Below are 21347 nucleotides of genomic sequence, written 5' to 3'. Positions count from 1 at the left end.
TTTTTTTTTTTATTCACACAGCAAGACCTGCCCTACAAGAACATGCTGTCCCAACTCAGAGAGCCTTTTGGGTATTGCAAATTTTGTTAAAAAAAAAATTCCAGGTATACAGGAGAGGAAAGGTTTATATCACCTCAAACAATAACAGGTGGCAATGAAACACCTGTCAAATGAAGCTGGCGTTCATTCCAGCCACTGCCGCAGCAGCATTGAAACTTTCAAGGTGTGATGAATTATTATCCACCATCTGCTTTACAAAATGTTAATTCTTCTTGAACCAAAATTATGGTCCAGCAAATGAGCTCTTAGCTAAGCAACAAGTCTTCATTTATATGAGGCTATAGAGAGGACTTGAGCCGGAAATTATTAGCACAAATGATTTGCCAGAAACAGAGTGGAATCTTGCTAAAGACCAGAGAAAATGGTAAATTAGATAATGAGAGGCAAAATAAGCAGCTATAGAAAGAGGAGGAAATGGTGTCTTCAGAGGTTAAACTAGAAGATTTTTAAAATTCTGTTCTATCCTTTAGGAAACAATTACTGACCATCTCTCTAAAAATTTTCACATTTGTGCAGGGTTGCTAAGAGTGGTGTCCCAATGTTGTGAAGTATAGTTCTCCTAGGATTTTCTTGCCTCCTTTGATTTTAGTAAGGTCGTTGCATAGAGGGCAGATATCTGTCCTTTCTTCCAAATCTTCCTGAACTCTGGATACCACTGTTCTATAATGAATATATAATAAACACATGAGGAAATGAAGTGGAAAGTTGCCCAGGGACTCAACTGTAATAACTCTTTCTTAGAAATCCAATTAAAAAAAGAAATTAGGATTAAATTTGTAAGGAAAAGTTATATCTGAAGAACTAAAGGTTAGAGAGAGGAGAATATTATATAATACAAGAATGGGGCTCGAGAATGACTCTGAGCCATAATAAATGCCTACCTGCTCCTAAGCCTAGGTCTACTTTCTGTTTATGTTTATATCCATATCAGTAAGTATAACTCTGCATTTGCGGGGGTTTTTTTTGTTTTTTTTTTTTGTTTGTTTTTGGCTGGGGCTGGGTTTGGACCTGCCACCTCCAGCATATGGGGCCAGTGCCCTACTCCTTTGAGCCACAGGCCCCGCCCTCTGCATTTGCATACTCATAGTAAGTCATTCATACAATTGACAGTGCATTGAATGGCCTATAAGTTATATTTCACATATCTAAAATTTTAAAAACTATGAATTTAATGCAAATATTTCCAATTTCTTTGACTTCGGATGACTTTTTGAAATGGTGTTTCAAATTTTGGTGATAAAGAAAGATGAGAAGTTGATTTCCCTGGGAAGAAGAGTCCTCCAACTCTTGGAACTCCAAGTTCTTTTTTTTTTTTTTTTTTTTTTTCATTCTGTTCTGAACTTGAAGTAGTGAAATTATTCCTCCAGAAGGTTTACCAGCTCTTAGGTACATTTGAGTGGCACTGCCTGGAGGCCTAACGGGAAAAAAAAAATTAATATAACATTATTATGTGTTTATTTGCTGATCACATTATAATATATAATTTAATTATAAAACATTTGAGGGAATTAAAAAAGGTCAACAAAGAAAATGTCATTCGTAATCCTGTCATCCCCAAGCAACCATTATTAACATTTTGGTACATGGCTTTCCAAATATATATTTAAACAATTTCCATCATCATTCTGATGGCACAGTGAGGTTAAAGCAAGAGTAATTATCTTCAAATTCAGACTTGTGCTCCCTGCAGCTGGATGTAAGAGCCCACGCTGCCCCTCAGTTCTACATCGTGTTACTTTGGGCATGTCCAGGGTGGCTCCCGCGCGCTCTGACACGAACATGCCTACTGCACTCCGAGTCCACTCTGCAAACCGGCTCAGACCACAGCGCTTCAGCCTCCTTGTTGTCTTTAACTTCCTTGAGAACACCACGTCCGTGCCAGGAGAAGTGTCTTCAAGTACAAGACCTTTGAGATGCCAAAATGGAGCAAATGCCCTTGGTCCTCACCGTGGCAGGGCCGTATTGTGTGTTTCATATCCCATCTGCCGTGTTACTATCCCGGCCCCCCAAGCAGAGGAGCGTGGCCCTCCAGCCTAATACGGCGTTCCACAGAGACCCGTCCTTTACCGCATCTGCGCCTTTCCTTGGGCTCAAACACGAATTCATGGGGACTGGGGAACAAACACTAGTCTGTTTTCTGCACCCTTTTCTTTTCTGCCCCTCTGTGCCTAGCAGGGCACTTTTCTCTCTGCACATGATTGTGTGTAAACAGGTGTTTTTAGTGGACCCACCAGTATAATCAGTTATACCGTCAGAACCTAGGCTCCAGCCGAGGCCCCCATGATTGTTTTATCAAAGACTTTTCTTTACAGTGGGGGGAAATTTTACTCAAATGATTTTAAGGTAAAAAAAAAAGAGAGATGATCAGAATTTCTTCTTCCTCTCCAATTGTTATTTCTATTCTCTTTGAGTCATAAGCACCGTGACCATGTGCATTAAGAGTCTCAATTTTTTTCCATTGGCTCAGACAAATATATCAGCAGAGAGTCTGATTGCCCTGGCTTAGGTGACGTGCTTATTACTTAACATTACAGAATGAGAGGCTGGCTCGCTCTGACTGGCTGTAGATTCTGATTCCAGTTAGATATGGGATCACTGCTGGGTTGGCTTCTCACCCCAGGTCTGGCGAGGGGTAGAGGTCAAGAACAGGGCTACTGTTGGCTTGGCGCCTGTGGCTCAAGTGGCTAAGGCACCAGCCACATACACCTGAGCTGATGGGTTCGAATCCAGCCTGGCCCCACCAAACAACAGTGACGGCTGGATGTTGTAGCAGGTTGCCTGTAGTCCCAGCTACCTGGGAGGCAGAGGCAGGAGAATGGCTTGAGCCCAGGAGTTGGAGGTTGCTGTGAGCTGTGATGACACAGCACTCTACCCAGGGAGATAGCTTGAGGCTATCTGTTGAAGGCTAACAGTAAGTTCTTGAGGACAGAGAAAAGGTATTTGAATCAGAGTGGAGAAGGACTGGTTTCCAAAAGGACCCTAGACATTACCTAAATATCTACTATAACATACATATTTTGTTGTGATCATAGAAGGTGAACACCCTGTAAATGTTTTGGGTTTTGGGGGGGCCTTGTTTACAATTGTGTCCTCATTGTCATGCAATATATTTAAAAAATTGCTTTTCACTTACAACTCTATCATGACCATTTTCCCTGAGTGATTAAATATTTTTCCCCAGCATGATTTTAATGGCTCTACATAATTCTGTTGTTTGCATGCTCCTTTTTATTGTATTGTTTTGCCCCAGCTATGCAGAGAACTGTATTTTTCCTAATGTGGATATCTATCCTTCAATAGCATAGATTTCTGTTCTGATCAGCGCTACCCAACCCAAAGAAAACATGCAATGTACCCTGAGTGATTTGTTTGGAAAGTCTCCGCACCACCTTATAAAACTGCAGCAAGTCATTTAAATCTCATATAAAGGCCCTGATTTGTTTTTTATGGTCTATATGCTGGGTCACTCTCTGTCTCCCTTCCGACAGTGTAAAACAAGGGTAATAATAACACTCATGGCACAGGGCTATTATCAGCACGAATGAGTATACACTATCGTCTGGTACAGACTAAGAGCTCAATAAATATCAGCTAAAATGACCATTATTACTGGCATTGCTATATTGCCTTTCTCTAAAAATAGGCTTTATATTGTGGTATGAGGACTCTGGGCTCCATAAAGGGGAGGGGGCTGGCCCTCCAAAAATAAAATCTGCAGGATATCCAATATAAGTCACTGCTTTTTGTAATAAAAAGTAATTTATAGAAGATTTGATTTGTTTCAGGATGTTGGGCAAAATAGTTGTTTTAGTTTCATGATGCTGAAAACATCGCCTCCTGCCTGTGTGTATTTGCGTTCCTGTTTGGGGGACACTCTCTCTCCTTCAGTCACTCTCTCCGTATTCAGTTTCTCTAGTGGTGGGAGGGACATTTTAAAATCCTTTCTGGGAATCCTTATTGGAAATGGATCCCCTACTGTGTGGCATCATTAGGTTTTATGTGAAGACCATTAAACCTGAGAGCTGGGGTTGATGAGCCCTACTTTCTCAGCTCTTTATGTTCACTATCATTTGGGCTTCTAAAGCCCTGCATAACAACAACTATATATATATATATATTTCTTTTTTTACCAGATTAGGAGGCTGTCAGTGCCAGTGCTGTTGGCAGAGGGGAGAACAAGCTTGGTGGTTGATGATCCAGACTTTCCTTCCACCTCACAAGCTAGTCACAAAACCAAGCAATGGTCTCTTGGAGTGACAGATCCAATATTCACGCAGTTGTCCCAGAGATAGGAAGACAATTTCATGTGTCTTCAATAAAGAATTTGCAGTTGCAGAAGGAATACTCCCGCTCCTCTTCTCTCAGAAGTTAGCTCCTCAAGGTAGGGATCTAATCAGACATGTCTGTGTACCTCCAGTGCCAAACTGTGACCAAATGTCTTTCCTCACAAGGCTATCAGCATAAATGAGTTTATGGTATTGCCTGGCAGGTACTAAGTGTTCAATAAATGTCAACTAAAATAATAATAATTATTATTGCTACATTGCCCTGCTCTCAGAGAATGTTTTAGATTTTAGGATGAGGACCCTGGGCAGACGATATACCTGATCTCAGAAGACAGAATCTGCAGAATATCAAAGAGGAGTTGCTTGGTGACCTCCCCTAGTATCTCTTGGGTATCTTCACTTCCATTATGGCTGGTCTTTCTCTGGTTCAGGTTGAGCCACTCACTAGAAGGAGACAGAACGTTTCTACCTGGGCAACAGTTCCAACACTAAACAGTACGTCTGTAGGAAGTCATAAAAACTCATGGAAAATTTGATCATTAGAGCGTTACGGATCCAGCAAAGGACAAAACACAGCAGTGCGACACATTTGCTAAGTTTGGATTTCTCTTTCCCAAGGTAAATACACAATGTTGAATATCATAATCTAGTAAGATTTTCATTCCATACAATGCTTAATAAATTATCTATTTTCTATATAGAGAAGGTGATGAAATCGAATACATCTAATGTATTTTTTCTTAAAGAGTGGTTGGGTAAATATTAAAATGTTCTTGTTTTAAGCAAGGGAGAAATGAACACTTATTGCAATTCTTGATTGATTAAATTAATTTTGTGGATCCTTTTAGTTCACTCCTTGGTGGTGAATAGAGAGACACGGGGTGATCGTTCTTCAGGGTTTGCAACCATTCTGTGCGCGCTTGGCTGTTAAGAGGATGTGGAGGCAGTGAGAAAGCTTGGTTGGCTTATTTTGTCTCTTTCATTAGAAAAACATGTGTAGAAATGCACAGATATTTTGTCTTTCTCAGAGGTATGAAAGGCAATCTTTATATCCAGAAAAAGAATGATGGAAAGGTATCATAGGCAGCTGTTGGTTTTTAAAATGAATTTTTTTTTTTTTTTGCAATTTTCAGCTGAGGCTGGGTTTGAACCCACCACCTCTGGCATATGGGGCCGGCGCCCTACTCCTTTGAGCCACCCTAAAATGAATTTTTAAAATTCCTTGTGGATCTCAGAATGCTTATATTGTGGACAATCTTGCCTCTCACTCAGAAAACTTGAAATTCTACTATTTTTTATGTTTTTTGAGATGGGGTCTTGCATTTCATCCAGGCTGGAGTACATCATCATAGCTCACTGAAGCCTTGAACTCTTGGGCTCAAGCAATGCTCCTGCCTCAGGCTCCTTAGCAGCTGGCACTACAGGTATGAGCCACCATGCTTGACTGACTTTTTTATTTTTTATAAAAACAGGGTCTAGCTATGTTGCCCAGCCTGGTCTTGAACTCCTGGCCTCAAGTGATCCTGGTACCCCAGCCTCCCAAAGTACTGGGATTATAGGCATGAGCCACCATGCAAGGCTAATCTACTAGTTTTAACTGTATATTTACTTTTTATTTTTCAGCTATGTGTATAATACTATACCACATATGTATTTACTATAATCAACACATATTTACAGTGTACAACTTGATAAATTTTGACATTTTTATGTACCCATAAAACAATTTTTCCCTCAGGACTCCCTCTGCATCCCAAATCTACAGATGTTCAAGTCCCTATTATAAAATGGCATAACCCTTGCATATAACCTACACACATCCTTCAGTGTACTTTAATCATCTTTAGATCGTTTATAATACTTTAGGTAATTTATAATATGATGCAAATGCTACGTAAGTAGTCGCTACAGTGTATTCTTCTTATTGTTGGAGATTCATTGAGGGTACAAAGAGCCAGCTTGCATTTGTTAGATAAAGTCCCTGTTATAATTGTGCCCCGCCTCCAAGAGGTGTGTCACACACCATGACCCCCACCTCACTCTCTCTGTCCCTCTCTCTGCCCTATTCTGCCTCCCCCTGCCATGCACTGCCTTTAATTGTCCTCATATTACAATCGAGTATGTTGGATTCTTGCTTCTCCGTTCTTGTGATGCTTGACTAAAAGAATGATTACACTGTGAGTTTTATGTTTTTAATTGTTGCATTTTTTTTTCTTTTCCTGATATTTTTGATCCAACATTAGTAAAATATGAGGATGTGGAACCCAAAGATGGCAAGGTCTGACTGAGTATATCTGTCACCACGACCTCCAAATTAGTTCATGTCCATCCCACTCCTCTCTCTCCCCACCCTGCCCAAGCAAATACCCATCTGATTTCTGTTACTATAAAATAGTTTGCATTTTATAAGGTTTCATATAAATATAACAATATGTACTTTTTTTTTTTTTTTGTAGTTTTTGGCCTGGGCTGGGTTCGAACCTGCCACTTCCGGCATATGGGGCCAGCGCCCTACTCATTTGAGTGACAGGTGCCACCCTATGTACTTTTTTTTTTTCCATCTGGCATAAGTGTTTTGAGATTCATCCCTATGGTTCTTTTTATCTGTAGTTCATTCAATTCTGTAGCTCAATGATTTTCCATCACACAAATATTACTGCAACCTATGCAGTTACCTTTTTATGGACATTTGGATTGTTTCCAGTGTTCAGCTATTACAAATAAGGCTTTGTTAAAGAGAAAAACCTTAGGGAAGTTAAATTTAACAGAGTTTAATTGAGCAAAGAATAACTTGCAGATTGGGCCACCCTCAGAACCAGAACAAGTTTTAAGAACTTTGGCCTGCACTGCGGCCAGGTAGCATTTGTGAATAAAAAATGGGAGGGGCAGAGACAGCTCAGCTGGTTACAGTTCACTGTTCTGTCCCATTCAAAACACTTGGCACCTGTGATTAACCGAAGTTCAGCAGGTATAATTGAAATTCATCTGGGGCTTGGCATCTGTGGCTCAGTGGCTAAGGAACCAGCCACATACACTGGAACTGGTAGGTTCAAACCCAGCCTGGGCCTGCCAAACAACAATGACAACTACAACCAGAAAATAGCTGGGTGTTGTGGTGGGCACCTGTAGTCCCAGCTACTTGGGAGGCTGAGGCAAGGGAATTGCTTAAGCCCAAGAGTTTGAGGTTGCTGTGAGCTGTGACACCATAGCTCTCTATTGAGGGTGACAAAATAAGACTCTGTCTCAAAATAAAAAAAAAAAAAGAAAGAAAGAAAGAAAAGAAGAGAAACAAAGAAAGAAAGAAATTCACCTGTCTATTACAAGAGTAACTCTGAAGTTAGGTTTTCAGTGAGTTTCCCTACTAAGTTACAAAAGGACTCAAGGCATCCTAATGCCAAAGTGAGTTTAGCAGCTTCTTTGAATGTTTGTGTGGTCCCTGTATGTACGTATACTTTTTTGTCATCTTTGTTGAACACTTAGAAGTGGAATGGCTAGGTCAAATGGTGGGTATACAAGCACCATTTTAGGAAACTGTTGAATAATTTTTACAAAGTTGGCTATGCCTTTTTCAAATACAAAAATTGCTTCAAGATGGATAAAAGACCCAAATTTAAGACATGAAATGATAAAATTCCTTAAAGAAATCATGGGAAAAACACTTGAAGATATCGACCTTATGAAGAAGACTTCCATGGCAATTGCAACAACAACAAAAATAAACAAATGGGACTTAATTAAACTGAAAAGTTTCTGTATAGCTAAGGAGATAACAAGCAGAGCAAACAGACAACCTACACAATGGGAAAGGATATTTGCATATGTTGAATCAGACAAAAGCTTGATAACTAGGATCTACAGAGAACTCAAATTAATCAACATGTAAAAAGCCAACAATCACTTATATCAATGGGCAAGAGGGATGAATAGAACCTTCTCTAAAGAAGACAGATGAATGGCCAGCAAACATATGAAAAAAATGTTCATTGTCCCTAATTATTAGAGAAATGCAAATCAAAACCACCCTGAGATATCATCTAACCCCCAATGAGAATGGCCCACATCACAAAATCTCAAAAACAGCAGAAGCTGGCGTGGATATGGAGAGAAGGGAACACTTTTACACTGCTGGTGGGACTGCAAACTAACACAACTTTTTTTGAAGGAAGTATGGAGAACCCTCAAAGAACTCAAAGTAGACCTCTCATTTGATCCTGCAATAACATTACTGAGCATCCACCCAGAAGAAAAAAAATCCTTTTTTTTGGCCAGGGCTGGGTTTGAACCCACCACCTCTGGTCTATGGGGCCAGCCCCCTAGTCCTTTGAGCCACAGGGCTGCCCAGAAAAAAAATCCTTTTACCGTAAGGACACTTGAACTAGACTGTTTATCTCAGCTCAATTTATAATTGCTAAAATGTGAAAACAGCCTAAATGCCCAACAACCCAGGAGTAGATTAATAAACTATGGTATATGTATACCATGGAATACTGTTCAGCTGTTAAAAAGATGGAGATTTTACATCTTTTGTATTAACCTGGATGGAAGTAGAACACATTCTTCTTAGTAAAGTGTCACTAAACTGGAGAAGCAAGAATTCTATGTGCTCAATTCTGATATGAGGACAATTAATGACCTAGTACATGGTGGGAGGTGGGGGAAGAGGAGAGCAAAGAGGGGGAGGTGGGGAGGTCATGGTGTGTGACACACCTTTTGGCGGTAGGAGGGACTTTACCTAACAAATGCCGTCAATGTAACCTGGTTCTTTGTATACTCAGTGAATCCCCAACATTAAAAAAAAAAAAGAAAGACAAGAAAAACAAAGTGGTTGTGCCCTTTCACATTCTTTCCAGCAGGATATGAAATTCCAGTTCCTTCACATTCTCACCAACACTTGATATGGTCAGTCTTAGCCATTCAAATAGGTGAGTAGTGGTATCTCATTATGGTCTCAATTTGCATTTCTCTGATGATTAATGATACTGAGTATTTTAATAGACTTTTTATTTTAGAACAGCTTTAGATTTATAGGAAAATTGTGAAGACAGTACAAAGAGTTTTCCATGCATGCCATACCCAGTTTCTCCTATTATAAACATTTTATATCAATGTAGTGCATTTATTAAAATTAATGAACCGATCTTGATACATTATAATTAAAGTCGGTACTTTGTTCAGAGTTCTTTAGTTTTTAGCTAATGTCCTCTTCAGTTCCACATGACATAGTTTCCTGAAGCTGCACTTGGCTGTGATGGCTTTCCAGATATTCCTTATTTTGATGAACTTGACAATTTTGTGGTATACTGGTCAGATATTTTGTAGAATGTTCCTCAATTGTAATTTTCCTGATGGTTTCCTCATGATTAGATTGAGGTTATGTGCTCTGGGGAGGAACACCCTGGAGGTGAAGTGCCAGATAGGTTACATCCTGTCAGGGTACAGACTGTCCACATGCCTTGTCAATGTTGAGGTTAGCCTTGACCTCCTGCCTGGGCGTTTGCTAGATTTCTTCACAGTCAACTTTCTCTCCCCCAGGCCCTTTCATATTGACAGTGTTCTCTTTGGAAGGAAGTTGCTATGCACAGCCACATTTAAGGAGTGGAGAGTTATGCTCCATCCATCTCCTTGAGGGTGAAGGGTCTGCATAGATTATCTGGAACTTTTCATCATGGGAAATGTGTCTCGTCTCCCCAACTTATCTATTTATTCAGTGACTTGCTTATATTAGCGAAGATTTCAATACTCATCGAAATCGATACTATTTATTTTATATTCTGGGTTATAACGTAACATTACTTTATTAATTTTGGTGCTCGAATTGTTCCAGCTCTCTTGCTCAGAGTGCAGTGATGAGATCTCTCATATGGATCCTAGATCCCTTTACATATGCCCACCATTGTGAGGATTTTTGGTTTTTGGTTTTTTGAGCACCTACTTATTTTTTGGCACGACAAGATCCAACAGGCTTTTCTTGTATATTTTCTGCCTTAGTTTTAGAATCACTTATTTATCTCAGAAGCCCTGGTTCCTTTTATTGGAAGGTAATATTTAAAACCAAGATCTGGGTCCTAGATATACTCCTTGCTACTAGGCCCTCTCAGCTGTCAGGACAAAGAGATACATCTGTCTATTCTAACCTATGCATAGACACTTGCCTAAAAATACTTCCACGTGCAACCAATTATATGTATACTAAGTTAGGAATTCACACAGATGCTTCCAGCTCTAATCCACGCCAGCTTCTTTCCCTTGTTCATCTGTAACTTCCCACTTCCAACATCTGCCACTTCCCACTTCCAACATCTGCCCTCCATTTACTTAATTGTTCAATTCCAGGGTACGTGTACAAGGCTTTGTACAGTTAACCTGTACTTCACCGGGAAACAGCTTTTACCAGCAGATGATAGTGCTTATGTTAAGTTCAAGTTCCTTTCACCTCTAATTTTACAAACTCCATTCATGTTCAAGGTCAGCAACATATTCCCCCACCCCCTTTCTGTGAGGTTGTTTCATACAGGTGTGATACTTGATTCTTTTTATTTATTTATTTATTTTTTATTTGATACTTAATTCTTTTTTATACCCCACATTCTCTGCTGGGATCCTCTGACCTCCTAAATAATTTTTTAAAAATTTGCATGTATTGAGGTGTGCTTTTTGTACTATGTGTTTTTATGGATTTTGAAAAAGTATTAATATCTTGTATTCACCATTACAGTATCAGACAGAATAGTTTCACACCCTGAAAAAAAACCCCGCTCTGTTCTTCCCTTGTTCAACTCCTTACCCTGAGTTTCTGACAAATGCTCACTTATTTACTATTTCCTTTATTATTATTATTATTATTTTACATATACATGTGTTTATTTGGTTTCCACTTTTTGCCTTCGCAAAATCAAAAAGGCTTAAAATTTAATAACAATAACACTGTTTAAGATAAGGACTAGAAACAAAAACCTTGTAAAGGATGAATGAAGGTAAATACATTTAGAAAAGAAATCAGACAATTACTGCAACAAAATATTGAGCAATAATAATAACAATGCAAAAAAAGTACCATTCACATTGTCAAATAAGAGTATGTCTATGATAGAATGCTTTGACTCAGTTCAGTATGGAGTCATCAATTAACTTCTTATTTTTTTTCCAAATTCTCAAAAAATAGACACCTAATATTTATAAATAAAAATAAAAGATAATTTCAAGAAACAGATCATGCCAAATCTTGTAGATGACAGAAAAAGAAGCAATACTATTTCTTTAGTGTGCCAGGCTATCACAGATTTGTAATCCTACAGTGTAGAGCTTTTTCTATGTTCTCTATTAGAGAACAGCTTCTTTCACTTGAGATTCATCCATTTCTGGTGTGTGTGGCTTGATAGCTCACTTCTTTTTGTTGTTTAAAACCATGCTACTATATGTGTGAACCACAGTTTATCTATTTGCCTCCTAAGAGCATTTTATTTGCTTCTAGACTTTGGTGATTGTGAATAAACACTGCCATAACCTTCACAAGCAGGTTTTGCATGGACATAGTTTTCAAATCAGCTGCAAAAATACTTGGTTGCATGAGTGCTGAATTGTACAGTAAGACTCTGTTTAGTTTCTTTTTGTTTTTAATCTCTGAGGGCACATACAGTTAGGTTATATTGTTTGCATTTGTAAGGTAAAGTCTACGTTGTAGCTGTGTTCTGCACACAGGAAGTGTGCCACACACATCACCTTGTTCTGTCTTCCAAAGTGGTTGTTCATTTTGCACTACCGCCAGGAAAGAATGAGAGTTTCTGTTGCCCCATATCCTAGCATCCTAGTCAGTTGTCGGTATTGTCAGTTTTTTGGTTTAGCCATCCCAATAAGTGTTTGGTGGTATTACATTGTTTTTGACTTTGCAATTCCCTAATGGCAAATGATTTGAGGGTCTTTTCACGTACATACTTGCCATCGATGTATTTTCTTTGGGGGGAGGAGACTGTCTGTTTCGAACTTTTGCCCATGTTTTCATTGGGTTATTTTCTTCGTTATGATTTTTAAAAACATGTTGTTTATTTTAGATACCAATATTAAATCACATATGTGTGTTGCAAATACTTCCTCTCTTTCTATAGCTTTTCATTCTCTTAAGAGTATTTTTCACGGAGATGCTTTTAATTTCAATAAAGTCTAGCTTACCAAGTTTTTCTTTTGTGCATCATGCTATCGGTCTTGTGTTTCAAAACTCACCACCAAACTTAATGTAGGATTTTTCCTGTTTTTGTTTTCTTGAAGATGTGTTAGAATTTTGCATTTTATGTTTGGTTGTATGGTACATTTTGAGTTAATTTTTGTGCGCTATGTAAAATCTGTGTCTAGATTCTTTTCCTGTTTTGTCTTTTCTTCCAATTGTTCTGGTGCCATTTATTGAAAGGTCTGTCCTTTCTCCATTACTTAGTTGCCTTCTCTCCTTTGTCAAAGTTTGGTTGACGATAGTTGTGTGGATCTATTTGAGGATCTTTATTCTGTTCTGTTGTTCTATGTATCTTTTCACCAAGACCATGCTGCCTCGGTTACTGTGGCCTTCTGACAAGTCTTGAAGTGGGAGTGTTATTCTTCCAGCCTTGTTCTTTTCCAGCATTGTGTTGGCTATTCCAGGTATTTCACCTTTCCACATGAACTAGAATCAGCTCAATAAAATCTGTAAAATAGCTTTCTGATATCTTGATAGAGATCACATTAAATCTTTAGATCAAGTGGAGAACTGTCTAATTAGCAATATTGAGTCTTTAAATCCATGAATAGGGAATATTGCTCTATTTATTTAGAGTTTCTTTCATTTTTTCTCACTGTCTTATAGTTTTCTGCATATAGGTTATGTACATATTTTGTTAGGGTTGCACCTATTTTATTTTATTTATTTATTTTTTCAATTAAATCATAGCTGTGTACATTAGTACTATCATGGGATACAGTGTGCTGTTTTTATATACAATTTGAAATATTTTCACCAAACTAGTTAACATAGCCTTCATGTCATTTTCTTAGTTATTGTGTTAAGACATTTATATTCTGCAATTAGAAAGATTCACATGCACCCTTATAAGATGAACCACAGGTGTGATCCCACCAATCACCCTATGAGCTCTGTTGTAAATGCTATTTTGGTTTTAATTTCGACTTCCAATTATTCATTGCTGTCATGGAAGCATCAGGAGGCAATGGACTCTCATATGTATTAACCTTGTATTCTGTTACCTTGCTATATTTGCTTATTATTTCCAGATGTTTGTTTGGGCCAATTCTTTGAGAATTTCCATATAAACAACCATGTCATCTGTAGTTAGAGATAATTTTCTTTCTTGTCTACCTTTTTATTCCTTTATTCCTATTTTATTATACTAGCTAGTACTTACACTATAACATTGGATGGGTGGGAGTGGTGAAAGAGGTATCTTCTCCAGGCTGTGAGGCAAGCAGCAAGTATTTAATTCATCATTAACCATCACTATTATGCTGACTTGAGTTTTTTTGTAGATGTTCTTTATCAAGTTGAGGAAATTCCCCTTTATTTCTAATTTGTCGAAAAAAATTTTAAATCATGAATGGGTGTTGTATCTTGACAAATGCCTTTTCTATGTCAGTTGGGATCATCATATAGTTTTCAATTGGTAATGTATTAACATACTGGGTCATATTTATTGTTTTTCAAGTATTGAACTAGCCTTGCCTACTTGGAAGGAATCCCATTTCTGGTCATCATATCTAATTCTTTTCATGCATTGTCATATTTCATTTGATATTATTTTATCGAGACTATTTGTCTAGATTCAAAGGAAATATTTGTTTGCAGTTTTTGTTTCTTATACTATCTTATCTGCTTTTGATATTGGGGAAACGCTGGCGTCTAGAATGAGTTAAGAATTATGCCCTCTATTCCTGTATTCCTGAGGAGATGAGTGTATTATCTGAGTCTGATTCTGATACTTACTTTGTCTTCTCAGACTTCATTTATTTATTTTCTGTCTTTTGGTGTGCCTTGCAATTTTTGGTCAAAACCAATATGAATAATAGAAAGCAAAGTGAATAGGACTACTTTGGGGATTTATGTTAAAGCGGGTTGGATTTAGGCTGTGTTTGTTGTAGTTGTAGGTGCCAACCCCTTCTTATTCCTCTAGTGTCCTTGTGTTTGTCTTTCCCTTGACTTTGGGCTTTCTGAGTACTACTTCTTATAAAGAATCTGTGTCTCACAGCTCTTCTGGCTGTAATCCACTATTATCATACTAGAGCCCCATTTGTTTAGAGATAGGAGTAGAGGAAAGAAGGAACTCCATAATCATACAAAGCAATGGCAGTCTTTTTGTGGGCCTGGGACCTTCACAAGTGTGTTTTTTGTATATCTCTTCCCCTCTCCTCTATACCCTTGGGTGAGACAGGAAGACTAGCAGGGGTTAGAGACCCAGGGTTCTGGTAAAGTCTTATCCTCTGAAGAGCAGGTTTTTGTTATACTGAAGGAAACTCTGGGCCTCCTTTCTCCAGAGACACAGGGGATCTTTCCAATTCTCTGAAATTACCTTATGAGTGTTTCCACAAGTTTATAGAGCCAGTGGCTTCCACTACAAATAGGCAGATTTTGGCTGTGACTCTCAGGATTGGCCTCAGATTTGGGGGTGGCGGTATGCCCTGCAAACTCAGTAAGTAACCAAAACACGTAATTGGTTTTCAGATTGTTCATCTCTCACTCATTGTAAGGATGGGGTGAGAAATTTTAGGCTCTTTTCTTGTCATAACTGAAACCAGGAGTCTACTTTTTAAGATCTATGTATTTTAATCTATTGACTATTGTTTCTTAAGGTCTTACACCTTCTTGCTCTCTTCTTATCCCCTGTTGCCACATGCATACACACTGTACTTGTCTTGCAGAATCCTCTGCAAGACTTTCTATCCTTGTATTTATTATCTAGTAGTTTTGAATCTTTGATTCATTTTGAATATATTTTGGTAGAAGAAGTGAGATAGCAAGCCATTATTTTTACTTTTGTTCAAATGCCAGGCCATAGTTTTTGAACAATCTGTCTTTTCCCAACTGATATTGGGAAATTTTAAATGCTGTTCTTTTTAACATGCTCAATTTAAAAAATACATTTGATCAATTTTTAATCTTTGTTACATTGGTCTGTTAGTTTATTCCTGTGTCAGTACCACTTCTTTTTAAATATGAGTTTCACAGGTTGGCAAATTACTAATTAAACATGGTAATTTTTTTTTACAGTAGCGCATTGGTTATGTAGGTTATTTTAGATTTATGTCTTTATAGTATTCATTTTGCTTGTTCAAGAATAGGTATATATTTTTATTTATTCATCTTGTATTATATCCCTTAGAATTAAAAAAAATTCTTCATATAAACCCAACATAATTCTTTTTTTGTTTATTTTTTGCAGTTTTGGTGGGGGCTGGGCTTGAACCTGCTACCCCTGGTATATGGGGCCAGCACCCTACTCCTTGAGCCACAGGCACCACCCTAAATCCAACATAATTCTTATGTTTATTTTAAATATTTTATTTTTTCATTGTATTTTCTTACTAGTTACTATGTGCATATAGGAAAGTAACCTATTTGGAAAATTAATTCTGTAATCATGTATTTTACTGAATTATCTCACTGTGTCTAATAGTTTTTTGCCTTTGTTGGGTTTATGGTTATATAACCACATCATTTTCAAATAATAATAATTTTGCCTTTTTCTTTCCATTTTTTGCCTCATTTATTTCTCTTGCTTTATGACAATGACCAATGTGTTTTAGAGCACTATTAACTAATGAAACACATTTTATTAGAATGGACTTTTTAAAACCATAATTATCTTTGTGTGCTGTTAGATTACAAGGCCTTTAGGGAAGGAACTTTTATTATTCCTAAGACATAACATAATATAGGCATAAAATACATAAATGACAGTTATTGAATGACTTAGGCAGGTTGTAAGGTAGACTAGGCTAAGGTGAAGTCAGTAGACAGGTACCCCACCCTGGAGAATTAGCCTAAGTAAGGTGAGTATCCTTGAATATCATAGGAATAACAAAAGTGTCTCTTTGTCAGATCCATGAAATTCTGGTGTGAGTCCCAAAGCTAAAACCTGTGGTCCTTGACCACATTTGGTTCTTTAAAGAGCTGTATCCCTCAGGCCTCAAATCAGTTGGAGTATAAGAATACTTTTCCTCAGGGCCCATATTTCAGGGACCACTGCCATGGAAATAGTGCTTTAATTTTTTGAAGATAGTATACACAGAGGAGAAGCATCAAAAGACAAGTAGAAGTGCCTTGTGTATTCTACATGGCCATCCCGAAGCTCAAGTTGTAGGACCTCCTCAAAGAAGCATCAGGTTCCTTCTTGGTCTGGATGTGACTCTAAAAATGGTCCTGTGTTGGGAAGGCAGCATCCTGGCTCTGTGCATGATGACGTGAGGCTGTTGGAAGAGTGTACAGAGATAGACATATGTGAAGGCAGCTGCAAGAGCCCTGTTGGTGAGGCCAGCCTGGAATGCAGTGAGGAAGACAAAGCACCAGCGATGGCAGCAGAGAAAGCCCAGCTGCTGGTTGGAATGGGGCCAGTGTGAAAGGAGCAGCTGTGGTCCATGAACCAAAGGCACCTGTATCCTTGAGTTCTAAGCAGGGGACAAAATAATCACGGTTAATGGGCTCTCAAAAATATGGGCAGACCTGAGACCCAAGGGCCTTGGCTTGTGGCCTGATGGGCAAGTGTCTCTGGCTTGGTACTCGCTCCTGTAACCCAAATTTGCTATCTGAAGAATAGTGTTCTCCTTTTCAACTCTATTCCAGTAAGTCCTGTGTCATGCATCTTTATTTCAGAGAAGATTGCATCTAACTTTCCCATTAGAAAAATGAATGTTATGATGGATTTCCTTTTTCCATTGGAGTTAATTGGCCATGGGCAGTAATAAGAAGCACTCCATCTAGCGGAAAGAAAAGCAGAGGAGTGTCATTTACCAACCCTGGGCAAGCGGGAGATCATGGGTTCATTTGAGAAACTGAGGCTTCTGATTATCCTTGTGACTTCAGTCAGGCTCAGTGCCCAGCATAGGTTTGTGCATTTGCTTGTTCATTCATTAATCCACTCATTCACTCATGAAACCCTTCTTGGGTGTCTAACATGGCAGGTATATCATGTATGTGGCACTGTAATAAAAAGATGAATGGACCATCCTCTAGGCTGGTGTGGATGATGTATCATTTGCCTTTCTTTACACAGAACATAATAACAATTTTGGTCATAGATCTCTATGGCTAAGCAATAGAGCCTCTCTTCAAGAAAAAGCACGGGGCTCTTTCCCGTCTTGCAAGATGGCGGGTGAAAAAGTTGAGAAGCCGGTTTCTAAAGAGAAGAAACTGGTTTCTAAGGAGAAGAAACTGGTTTCTAAAGAGAAGAAATCTGTTAATAAAAAGAAGAAGCCTAAGACCAAGAAGGGGATGCCCCATTGCAGCCAAAATCCTGTTCTGGTCAGAGGAATAGGCAGATATTCCTGATCCATCATGTATTCCAGAAAGGCGATGTATAAGAGGAAATACACAGCAGCTAAATCCAAGATTGAAAAGAAGAAGAAGGCGAAGGTCCTTGCCACTGTTACAAAACCAGTTGGTGGGGACAAGAATGGTGGTACTCGGGTGGTTAAACTTCGCAAAATGCCTAGATACTATCCCACCGAAGATGCGCCTCAAAAGCTATTGAGCCAGGGCAAAAACCCATTTAGTCAGCATGTGAGAAAACTGCGATCTAGCATCACACCTGGGACCGTTCTAATTATCCTCACTGGGCGCCACAGAGGCAAGAGAGTGGTTTTCCTAAAGCAACTGGGCAGTGGCTTGCTACTTGTGACTGGACCTCTGTCCCTCAATCGAGTTCCTTTACGAAGGGCACACCAGAAATTTGTCATCACCACCACCACAAAAATTGACATCAGTAATGTTAAAATCCCGAAGCATCTTACTGATGCTTATTTCAAGAAGAAGCAGCTCCAGAAGCCCAGACACTAAGAAAGTGAGATCTTCACAGAAAAAGAGAAATAGGAGATAACAGAACAGCACGAGGTTGATCAAAAAGCTGTGGACTCGCAAATTTTACCGAAAATCAAGGCTATTCCTCAGCTCCAAGGCTACCTGCGATCCGTGTTTGCTCTGACAAATGGAGCTTACCCTCATAAAATGGTGTTTTAAATTTCTTAAAAAGAACCTAATTAAATGGCTAATGGATTAAAAAAAAAAATCACAGGAGCCTAATTTAACACAGGAGATACAGAGCTATCTGAAATGTCCATGGAGCCTGCACCCTACCAGGAGTGTAATAGGCCTCAGCCTTAATGGCAGAAGACAATGATCTTCACACATCGGAATAATCAATGTCACATTTCTGACTAAGAACTTCTTTGACATCTTATTCAGTTTATAACTCATCTTTCTCTTTTAATTTAAACTCTTAAATATTTACCTCTGTAGACTAGTATAAAAATATTACCCAACAGTGGTGAGGAATTGGTCAAGGATGAAGACCAAGGACTTTCTAATGTTACCTGTGGGCTAGATATGTTTCTAAGAAGCATTTCATCCCCCGAGGGCTGGAAGACGTCTTGGTGGGACTGACCCACAGTCTTGCCTAGGATCACATGGCTTGTTAATGTGAGAGTCACAATAGGAATTCTAAGTCTCACAACAGACCTCCATTCCAGATGTTAATTCTGTCTATAGTTCCATCTTCTGGCCTGAAAACTAGATGTAAGTCTAATGAACAATTTCTGAAGGTAACTTAGAGTTCATTTATCAGAGCTGCTAGATGCAAATCTGGTTAGTGAAGTGTTTAAGTGTTTAATTTCCTGATTAAAATGAATGTGTTAAATACATAATCTCCACTGATGTACACAATATTCAAGGCAAAAAAAAAAAATTTAAAGAAGCACTTTATCTTGTTTAAGGTATAAAACAAAAACTTTTTGTGCCATTTCCACACGAATACATTTTTTTTTTTTTTTGGAAAACAATAGTTTTTTGGAGAAAGCTTTCCTTTTCATGATGAAGGACACTAGTATTGCCCAAACAGAATTTAAAAATGCAGAAGTCAGGAATCAAAATGCTGACAGACTCACAACCTCAGGGGCCAAATGGCACCACAATGAGTTTTCACATTTTTTAACTTTCAAAAAACCCTAGAGACTTCTTTATTGCATATTTTATGGAGCCATCTGTCTTCTTACCAGAGCTAGTATATGTTCAAAACTTTAAATAAAATTTTTCACTGTCAGAGAACGAAAAATTGCACCCACTGCAGTGGCCAGTAGTAAATGCACAGGGCTCACAATGGAAGGGAGAGACAGCACTGCGCTGAAGCAGGTGCACCTGCTGTTATGGCAACCGCACTAGGTATGCATTTCTCATGAGATGCGTTTTTCTACCTCGGCCAAAAATGAATGGTCAATGCCATAAATCATCTTAATTGATACATTCTTTTTAGGGCTCTTCCTTTGGACTTGCTGACGTGAAGTCATGTGGAATTATTCATATTTCAAATGTGACTCCAAAAAAGGAAAGGCTTCCTTCAAATCCATCTTTTGCTCATGGGAGTAAGAGGAGGCACAAGATATGGGAGGACAGTGCTTGTGTGGAGTGAAGCACTTCAGTACCTATGCGAAGGATGTGGTTTAAACTTCAATAGTGCAGACATACAAATACCAGTGCAGACATACAAAACAAAGCCCAACATGAAGTATGCAGGGCTTGCTATAGGGGAAGCATTTTGTGCAGTCAACTGTTACCCACTGGTATGGCTAGTCCTACTCTTTTAAAATCAGATTGATATAAATTATGATAATTGAAATGCTGCCAAGGCCATTTTTACATTTATTGTGAAAGATGCTTCAATTTCCAAGAGAGTATAGGTCATTGTAGGAAGATGTAAAAGTAGAGGAACTTGTAATTTTAATTAAAGCTGCCAGAAGCATTTTCCCACATTTTGTGGAGCATATTAATGGCATCTCTTGGGAGGGTTATTAATATTCAGGGTTAGGAGTAAGCAAGCATCATTTCTCAGAAGTTGATATAGAAAATTTGGTTTGGGAAAGGGAATAATCTAGGCCCTGTTGGTGTTTTTCAGTGAGGGTAAAGTGGGGGGCAGCAGCGGGAAGGATACTCTGGAATGAGTGGCAAAGTCCCCTCAAAAATTAGGTCAGTGGTTCTCAAATTCTCATGCATAAAGCATCACTTCGTGTAATTGTTAAAAGCATAGACTTCTGGAACCTTGCCCCCGGTGATTTTGATTGAGAAGATAGAGAGTGAGGGCCAGGAGGCGGCACCGGGAAGGCCCCCAGCTGACTCTGCGCCGTGGTTAGCGACCTTGACACCATCCTGACTTCTCCTTCTGTGCATCTAGATTCCATTCTCAACAGTCAAAAGATACACCCACTCTGTGTCCCTGGGCGGTAGTGGTATTCTTTTGAAATCATAATACAGGAACACGTTTGATTTCAAAGTAGCAAAACTATATACAAATTATATTTTAAGAAATTCAAATGGTACTACAGCATGACAATTGACATCATAAAATGTGCAAATATGGAAAGTATTTTTACTAAACTTAAATAGTATATGAACAACTCCCCCCTCTGTTAAAAAGATCAATCCCTAAAATATAGCTCATTATTGCCCACATGTTTGTGATTCTCAGGTTACTTATGGGTTACCACCAATAATGTCCTACTTCATATCAACTGTTACCTACCTCGGTCTGTGTTATAAAACAGCCTCAAAATCAACACACTTTCAATAAAACATGAGAGCATAATGTTTTTGATCAACATAGGAAGTTAGGAACTTAAGTGTGGTTTTTACATGGAAGTTACAATATGTTAACAGAACAACTACTACATTGCTGGTGCGTTGTAGATCCTGTTACCCCAGACCCCGGAGATGAAAAATATTTTCCTTCCACATTTAGGTAGATATGATTCATTGATCATGTCAACCTT

At 38.5% G+C, this 21347-nt stretch overlaps 1 pseudogene across 1 annotated transcript; it reads left to right on the top strand.

The window, feature by feature from the left end:
• Positions 1 to 17679: 17679 nt before the first annotated feature.
• On the top strand, positions 17680 to 18586 carry LOC100943557 (annotated as a pseudogene). Its single transcript, XR_153798.3, has one exon. The product of XR_153798.3 is annotated as a 60S ribosomal protein L6 pseudogene (transcript).
• The last annotated feature ends 2761 nt before the right edge of the window (positions 18587 to 21347 follow it).

This window comes from Otolemur garnettii, unplaced genomic scaffold, assembly GCF_000181295.1.
Source record: "Otolemur garnettii isolate 467f Iridium unplaced genomic scaffold, OtoGar3 scaffold00052, whole genome shotgun sequence".
In the NCBI taxonomy this organism is placed as follows: domain Eukaryota; kingdom Metazoa; phylum Chordata; class Mammalia; order Primates; family Galagidae; genus Otolemur; species Otolemur garnettii.
The sequence above is the reverse complement of the archived record's forward strand: the minus strand, read 5'-3'. Positions and strand labels throughout refer to the sequence as shown.